General features: G+C 48.5%; 2 pseudogenes; both read right to left on the reverse strand.

Moving 5' to 3' along the window:
* 2800a1a2 (class I gene fragment 2800) lies at positions 1,093-1,570 on the reverse strand (annotated as a pseudogene).
* Rcrg1-ps25 (Riken clone 5830469G19 related pseudogene 25) lies at positions 1,599-1,890 on the reverse strand (annotated as a pseudogene).

The raw sequence follows: 7,861 nt of genomic DNA on the forward strand, positions 1-7,861 counted from the left end.
TACACTAAGAGAGAAATTGCTCGAATCTCAGGGTCTTCTTACATTTTTTCCGTTGCCCACTGAGCCCAGTTGGATCTGAGTTGACCAAGCAGCCACCATTCTCTACGGAAGGCAAATCTTGGAGGGTAAGAACAACCCTGACCTACAGTCATGGGAACCCATTTCACTCTAGATCATCTTAGAATTCCCTCAACCACCAGAATCATTTTTAGTGTGATTAACTAATTAAATTTTATCTCATAAGAGTGTGTCCAAGGGGGGCTGGAAAGATGACTCAGGGTTTAAGAGCACTGACTGCTCTTCCAGAGGTCCTGAGTTCAATTCCCAGCAACCACATGGTGGCTCACAACCATGTGTAATAAGATCTGATGCCCTCTTCTGGTGTGTCTGAAGACAGCTACAGTGTACTCATATAAAATAAATAAATAAATTAAAAAAAAAGAATATGTTCTCGATAAACCAAGAACGTGGTCTCTGGTACTTGAAGGAGAACTCCTGTTCTAAAGAAAAACACCCTTGGAGCTTGGAGGACAAGTTCAGTAAAGCAGTGGGGACAGCACTTTCCACCACCACTGACCACCCTAATTCTATTCCTGAGCCCCACACAGTGGAAGGAAAGAACCAGGTTCTGCACTGGATAGTGAGATCCTAATAAAATAACCAGGATTGCTGGGTGCACTGGTTGAGACATCTGCACAGAGCTGCCCTAATCAAAGGTGTCTTGAATCTGTGATCTGCCTGATGGAACCCTGAATGCTTCTCCTGCTGCTGAGGGCAGCCGTGGCCTGGAACCTGACCAGAGAGGTCAATGTGGTATCTGGACTGAAGAGGGGAGAGTCTGAGGGGGTGTGCTGAGGATGGGGTGGGGTGTGCTGGGGCTGTGGTGTAGGGGTGGTAGAGTAGAACCAGGGTAGTTGCTTCCCCATGTTGCCCATGAGCCCCAGACCCTCTGGTGGAGTCCTGAGCTCTGCACCTACCCCCACTCCCAGAATGCACTCCTGCCTGTGGGTTCTGGAAGAGGTGGGAGTTACACCTTGCACTGCTCTCAGGCTCTCACTTATTTTGGTATTTTGTCACTACCCCATCACCAGTGACACATAGTTCCTGTGCGCACTGTGTCCACAGTGATGACAGTGATGCAGGAAGTCTCAGGATGGAACCTCTCACACTGCTGGTGGAGCACAAGACTCCAGAGTTTTGGGAGCAAGAGACACACAGTGGAAAAGGTGAAGAGCAGACCTTAGGAGTGAACCTGAGGGCGCTGCTGAGTTACTACAACCAGAGCCAGGGCCAAGACCTCTCTGCTTCACTAGGTAAGGGACTGAGGGGCCTCATGACCCATGTCTGAGGTTCTTCCCCACCTTTAGGGACCTGGGGTGACTCAGGACCTGGGACCCTCTTTCACTTTCAGTTGAGAGGATTTCTAGGGAAGGATGGCTGGGCAGGCATGTCCTTGGGCTCCTGGGGGCTCCCACACAGTGGAAATCCGACTGTGACTTGGGGTCCGAAGGGAGTCTCCTACCCAGGTACCTGCAGTGTGCATACAATGGCCCCACTTATAGCATCCTAACTATTCATTCCTATCATCAGATCTGATTCTAAGAATGTCAGGATCCAAAAACAAATCCTTGGTAATGTGAGTTCTTCTGTAGTCTTAGTTTCCTCTTGTGCACTAACTAGGCTGAGCTCTCCTGTCCTGTCTGAAACTGCTCAGTTACACAGAGCAGGAAAAGGAGTACTAATCCAGTAATAGCGACACAAAACTGAAGCATTCCCTGAATGCCTAAGGTGAAGGTAGATTACTCACTTTAAACTTCGAGACAAACCCAAGGACAGAAGTAAACTGTGGCACTTCTTTATCAATATTCATGACACTTTCTTAGGTGCTTTCTCTGTGGAGCTTGGGACTGGGCATTGGTAGCATGCAGAGGCAGGAGCTAGGATAACCCATTTTCCACAGTCACCTTAGTGGTGGCCATGACTCCACCCCAGCCTGGGGACTGAGCTGGAACAACAGCTGCCCCACCCACCCACCCCGTGGGGGTGGGGGGCAGCAGAGCAAACGGGGCAGCAGAGCAGGCCAGGAGGCAGGGTGGGGCAGGTGATGCCTCATTTCCAAGACTCTGGCTAGCTGCTTCTTTGGGGACCAGGGTCCAGCTGGCTGCTGCTGCCACACTGCTGCTGAGTCCCTGTGCCCTTGCTGCTGCTCCTGACACTGCTACAGGCATTGCAAGCTGACAGCTCCTTGCCCCTTGAAAGGTCACTGCTGCTGCTGCTGCTGCTGCTGCTACATCAGCCCGGACAGTCAACACTTACAACCTGGCAGATGGTAAATCTGCTGCGCTCCTGTTTGTTAATTATTATGTGCAACACGTAAAAATAAAATAAATCTTAAAAAAACAAAGTATATATTTGAAAATAACAAGAACAATAACAAGAGGCCTGGGCGCCCTCTCTTTCTCTTGTAAGGACTCATTTCTAAGGCAGTGACAAAATGCCTGAGAATTCATCTTGAGCTCAACTTTTCCACCCCACAGACCCTTCACCACCATTACACACTGTCCTCCGCAAGGCCCTCTCCATTCTTTATCTCCCTTAGATGTAGAAGACAAGCTAAGAGGGCTACCTATCCAGCACAGCCAGAGGGCTGCAGTTCCCAACACTCCTGTCCCAACCACAATGGCTGCAGTCTCCCGAAGCCTAGGACTGGAAGAGGACTAAAGAAGTCTCAGCCTGCAGGGAGAAATATCCAAAGGGCAGAAAGAAAAATCAAAACTTAGGAAAGCATCCCTTGCTTCACAGAGGAGGCAGATTTTTTTTAAAGGAAAAGAAATATAATACCACCACAGTTTCTTTGGAGACTTATGACATAAGGATCCAAGTGTAGCATTACATCACCTAGAACATGCTTTGTGCCCTGGACTTCCTACACTCATCCATCCTCAACCTCCGAACCACTGGAATTGCAGGCGCAAACCACTGTTCCTAAATCAATTAATTCTTTTCCCCCTTTGGTTTTGTGAGACAGGATTTCTTTGTCATACAGAGCCCTGGGTGTCCTGGAACTCACAGAGGTCTACTTGCCTTTGGCTCCTGAATGCTGGATTATGGTGATGTACCCTCATGCCTGCCTCATATTAATTCTTTTTTCCCCAGCTTTATTAAATTGGGTATTTCTTATTTACATTTCAAAGGATATTCATTTTTCTGGTTTCCATGCCATCCCGTAACCCCTCGACCTCCCTTCTACATGGGTGTTCCCCTCCCGATCTTACCCCCATTAAAACCCTCCCCCCAACAGTCTAGTTCACTGGGGGTCCACCCTTGGCAGGACCAAGGGCTTCCCCTTCCACTGGTGCTCTTACTAGGATATTCATTGCTACCTATGAGGTCAGAGTCCAGGGTCAGTCCATGTATAGTCGTTGGGTAGTGGCTTAGTCCCTGGAAGCTCTGGTTGGTTGGCATTGTTGTTCATATGGGGTCTCAAGCCCCTTCAAGCTCTTCCAGTTCATTCTCTGATTCCTTCAACTGGGGTCCAGTTCTCAGTTCAGTGGTTTGCTGCTGGCATTCGCCTATGTATTTGCTGTATTCTGGCTGTGTCCCTCAGGAGAGATGCACATCCGCTTCCTCTCAGCCTGCACTTCCTTGCTTCATCCATCTTATACAGTTTGGTGGCTGTATTTGTTTGGGCCACATGTGGGGCAGGATCTGAATGGCTGTTCCTTCAGCCTCTGTTCTACACTTTGCTTCCCTATTCCCTCCCAAGGGTATTCTTGTTCCCCTTTTAAAGAAGGAGTGAAGCATTTGAATTTTGGTCATCCTTCTTCAGTTTCATGTGTTCTGTACATCTAGGGTGATTTGAGCATTTGGGGTAATATCCACTTATCAATGAGTGCACACCATGTGTGTTATTCTGTGATTGGGTTACCTCACTCAGGATGATATTTTCCAGTTCCATCCATTGAGAAGGCAGTTCTTAAAGCCAAAGCAGAGTACAGGGAACGGAGGAAGGAAGGGAGGAAGGAAGGAAGGAAGAAAGGAAGGAGGGAAGGAAGGAAGGGACGGAGGGAGGAAGGAAGAAAGGAAGGAAGGGAGGGAGGAAGGAAGGAAGGAAGGAAGGAAAGAACAGGTGTCTGCTCTACCAGAGGGACAGTGGAGTCTACCATGATCACTCAGTATCACATCCATTGCATAGACCTCCCCACAAAGACTTTCACACAGAACTTTGCAATTGAAAACTACAGACTTCATTTTCAAAATAGACAGGAGGTATGAGGTACCCTGCATGATTGGCCTTAGAGGACCACCCATGTTACTCAGGGTGCCCATGATGTCTTCTGTATAGGAAGTGAGGGTACTGCATGAGGCTCAGATCTCCAGGACAAGAAAAGGCAAGGGTATGAGAGCTGAGTCCTGCTAGTCAATGGAGATTTCAGAAAAGAAATGCTGACCTCCACTAGGAAAACGTCATTGAGAACTTGGCTGCATGGGACTTTGACCTGTCTCCTCCCCAAACTGTGCTTTCCTGGTTTTCCCACCTGATATTGACCCCAGATCTGCTTGCCAAGAAGAAGAAGCTCTGGTCATCGTGAACATTAGATCTTTTAACTTGCTCTAGAAAAGCTCTAGAAAATAGGTCCCGGGAATCCCTGCAGATCATTTGCCTTGTGCTGCACCAAGTTCTGTCTATGACTGACTGTTTAGTGACTGACATGACTCCAGCAAGCTTGCTTTGTCAATCTCATTAGAATATGTGAGATGGTGTTGGCCAATCACAGTGACTGCTGAGAAATTAGCATACAAATATTCAAGAGCTCATTGGTTGGTCACCAGGTTTCCCACTAAGCTTTTTAACCTCCCCTGCTTCTTCCTTTAACTTTATGGTTTGTTATTCTAAGATAGGAAGTGCTGAAGGCTCTGGAGCTTCTGCAAATGTTCCCTTGGTCAGTGAGTTGAGCTAGGGGTGGGATGCCTGGTGCTGAGTTGGGCAGGCATGCCACCATTCTGCAGGGCTGGACAATTTGGGTGGGCAAGAATGACTCTCACCTCCAATCATGAGAACTCATGTAACCCGAGATCATGTTACAATTGCTTCAACCACCAGTCATTTTTAGTGTGATTGACTAATTAAACCTTACATTAAAAGAAAGTGTCCTTGGTAAACATAGATCTTGCTCTCAGGTGGTTGAAGGAAAACTCCTACAGCTCTAGAGGAAAACATATATGGAGCTGGAAGACAAGTTTAGTGGCTTAGTTTAGAAAGCACTTGTCACCAATGCTATCCCAGAGATCAAACCAGGTGAATGAGAGAACCAGGTTTGGCAATTTCCTTCTGAAATCCACATCTGTGCTGCAGTCAGATGATGGCTGGGAACACATGAAAAAGACAGACAGATAGACACGCACATACACTCACATACACTCACATACACACACGCATACACAAATGCATGTATGTACATGGGCACATGCTCATACAGTAATGTAATTAACTTTAAAATCCAGAGTTTGGGGTCTTATGATAGGAAGGGAAAGAAGAATAGGAAGGAGGAAGGAGATGAAGAAATAAGATTTTCCTGTAGGTCTCCTCTCAATTCCAGATTAGGAAAGGTGTGGGGAGAAGGGGACATGCCAGTGCTCTCTCCAGCATCACAGGGTCTGGACAAGTCTGCTGTTGAGGTCTGGGATGGAGTAGACATAGCAAGCTCTTTCCCATCTCCCTAGTCTCATGCCCCATCCCCACCCTGGGTGAAGTCCTTCTGCACTGGCACTGATGACAAGTTGGCTATAATGACCCGCATTCGATAGGGAGATCCTGACAAAGCAGCCAGCTTGTCTACGGGCATGGGTTATAAAGTCTGCACAGATCCCCAGGAATCAAACCTGCCCTGCATCTCAAGATCTGCGTACCTGGTGGCTTCCCTGGTCCCTATCCAGTATAGCACCTGTGAGTACAAGCCGGAAAGGGGAGGAAAATGGCCTCTGCAGAGCAGAGGGAGAGTGGCCACTGGGGAAGCCATGCCCCTACGTTTCTGACCATAGCACCTGACACTTTTCTACCTGTGTCCCCAGTCATGTGCAGTATTCCCCTTCAGACCCTTGCATTCCCTTGGAGTCCCTGGAGGAGGTCTGGGCCTCACCCCTACACTCCACAGGATCACACTCACTGTGGTATTTCCTCACTGCCCTGTCCTGGAGGAGCCCTGGTTCTTGGAAGGCTAGGTGGACAACAACCATTTGGTGAACTTCCACAGGGACAAGAGATTAGGAACCCAGGGCTTCCTGGATATGGCAGGAAGAGCCTGAGTACTGGGAGCTGGAGGTAAAGAGGGCCAAGTGTGCAGAGCAGATTTTCCTGCTGGACCAGAAGACCCTGCCTGGCTCCTGAGACCAGCCCTTGGTAGTCAGCAGCTCAGCTGCAGGCAAGTTTAGTTTCTGGCTCAGCGTGGACCAGAGCATCTCAGTCCTTAGTTGCTTCTTTCCACCCTGGACACCCAGCTCTGTTCCTCCATCTCTCCTTCCAATTTTGTGAGTTCACTGTGCAAAGGCGTCTTTCCCTGGACATTCCCTTCTCTAGTGTTTCCAGAGACACTCGGTCTCTGCAGACTCCTCTCCAGCCCTCACCTCAAGGGAGCCTCCATGACTATCCTGGGCTCCAGCACTGCAGGCTGCAGGGGGGAGGCAGTTTCAGTCACAGCCATGCTTCAGGATCTGCTCCTGGATCTGGTTCTGCAGCCATGGCTCCTCCCCCTGACCTGGCAGCTCATAGATGGACGAGATGTTGGCGTGGACTGACTCGACGTGCTGGATCTGAACCTGGATGACAGCAGAATTGGTCAGCCTGCATGTGGCAGTGGGTCTTCTTCTATTTCTCTTTTAATTTATCAGAAAGATGGTGGCTTCATTTACAAAGATTTCAGATGCTTGTTCCTTACACATTTTCATTTGTGTTAACCTTGATGTTTCTTATTGACTGTCTCTTAATGATTCCCATGCAGTTGCACAGTTATTGCCACCTGTTAGGTTCTCTTGGGGCCCCATGGATGACGCTCTTCTGAGGTACAGGAGCTTCTCCTTCTGCACATTAAGTCTTGTCACCTAGGAAGGTTGACAGTGTTTCTCGGCCCCTGACTGGTGATCTCTGAAGGGGAGCCACACACATAAAATTATAAAAACAATACAGAGGGCCATCAAGAGAGGCTCTGTGCCACACCTGAGGACCTGGGTGTGATCCCAGGGATCCACAGGAAGGAAGAAGCCAGTCTCTTGAAATGTCTTCTGAGGCTGTCACAAGCGCTTGGTGGAATGCATGCACACACCCTCACTCCCCACCACCATAAAGTAATTTCACACACAACAAACACACAAACAACAACAAAAACAACAAAGCAAACCAGAAAAAAAACCCACTGGGTTTTGTTCCAAATATCTCTTTATGACACTTATGGGATAAAGAGTGGTGTGACCACATCCCCATCAGCCCTCACCTGCCCACCTACCCCTTCCTATATGCTAATGGTCAGGAGTAGTGTAGCACAGAAAGGAGTCTGGCTATAGCAGAATGAAAAGGGAGAAGGAGTCCTCAGAAGGATGGCTTGTGGCAAGACACTATCCCCAGGAATGAGCCCACAGCCTCTCCACCCCAGGCCAACCTGACAAGAGTCTGACCTTTTAGCTATACCCTCCCTGCCCTTCAGTTCCCTTGACTGTTGATTGACTATTGGTGAGGAGGACTTGGGACTGAGGACAGAAAGATCTGCAGGCCCAGAGAGACTTTCTCCTGTTTCTCCTACTTGTGGTTCATGAGCCACAATAAACGGCTTTCTTCAACTGCGAATTCGATGCGATATTGGAGTTTTCT

Source organism: Rattus norvegicus, chromosome 20 (genome assembly GCF_021556685.1).
Source record: "Rattus norvegicus strain SHRSP/BbbUtx chromosome 20, alternate assembly SHRSP_T2T, whole genome shotgun sequence".
NCBI lineage: Eukaryota > Metazoa > Chordata > Mammalia > Rodentia > Muridae > Rattus > Rattus norvegicus.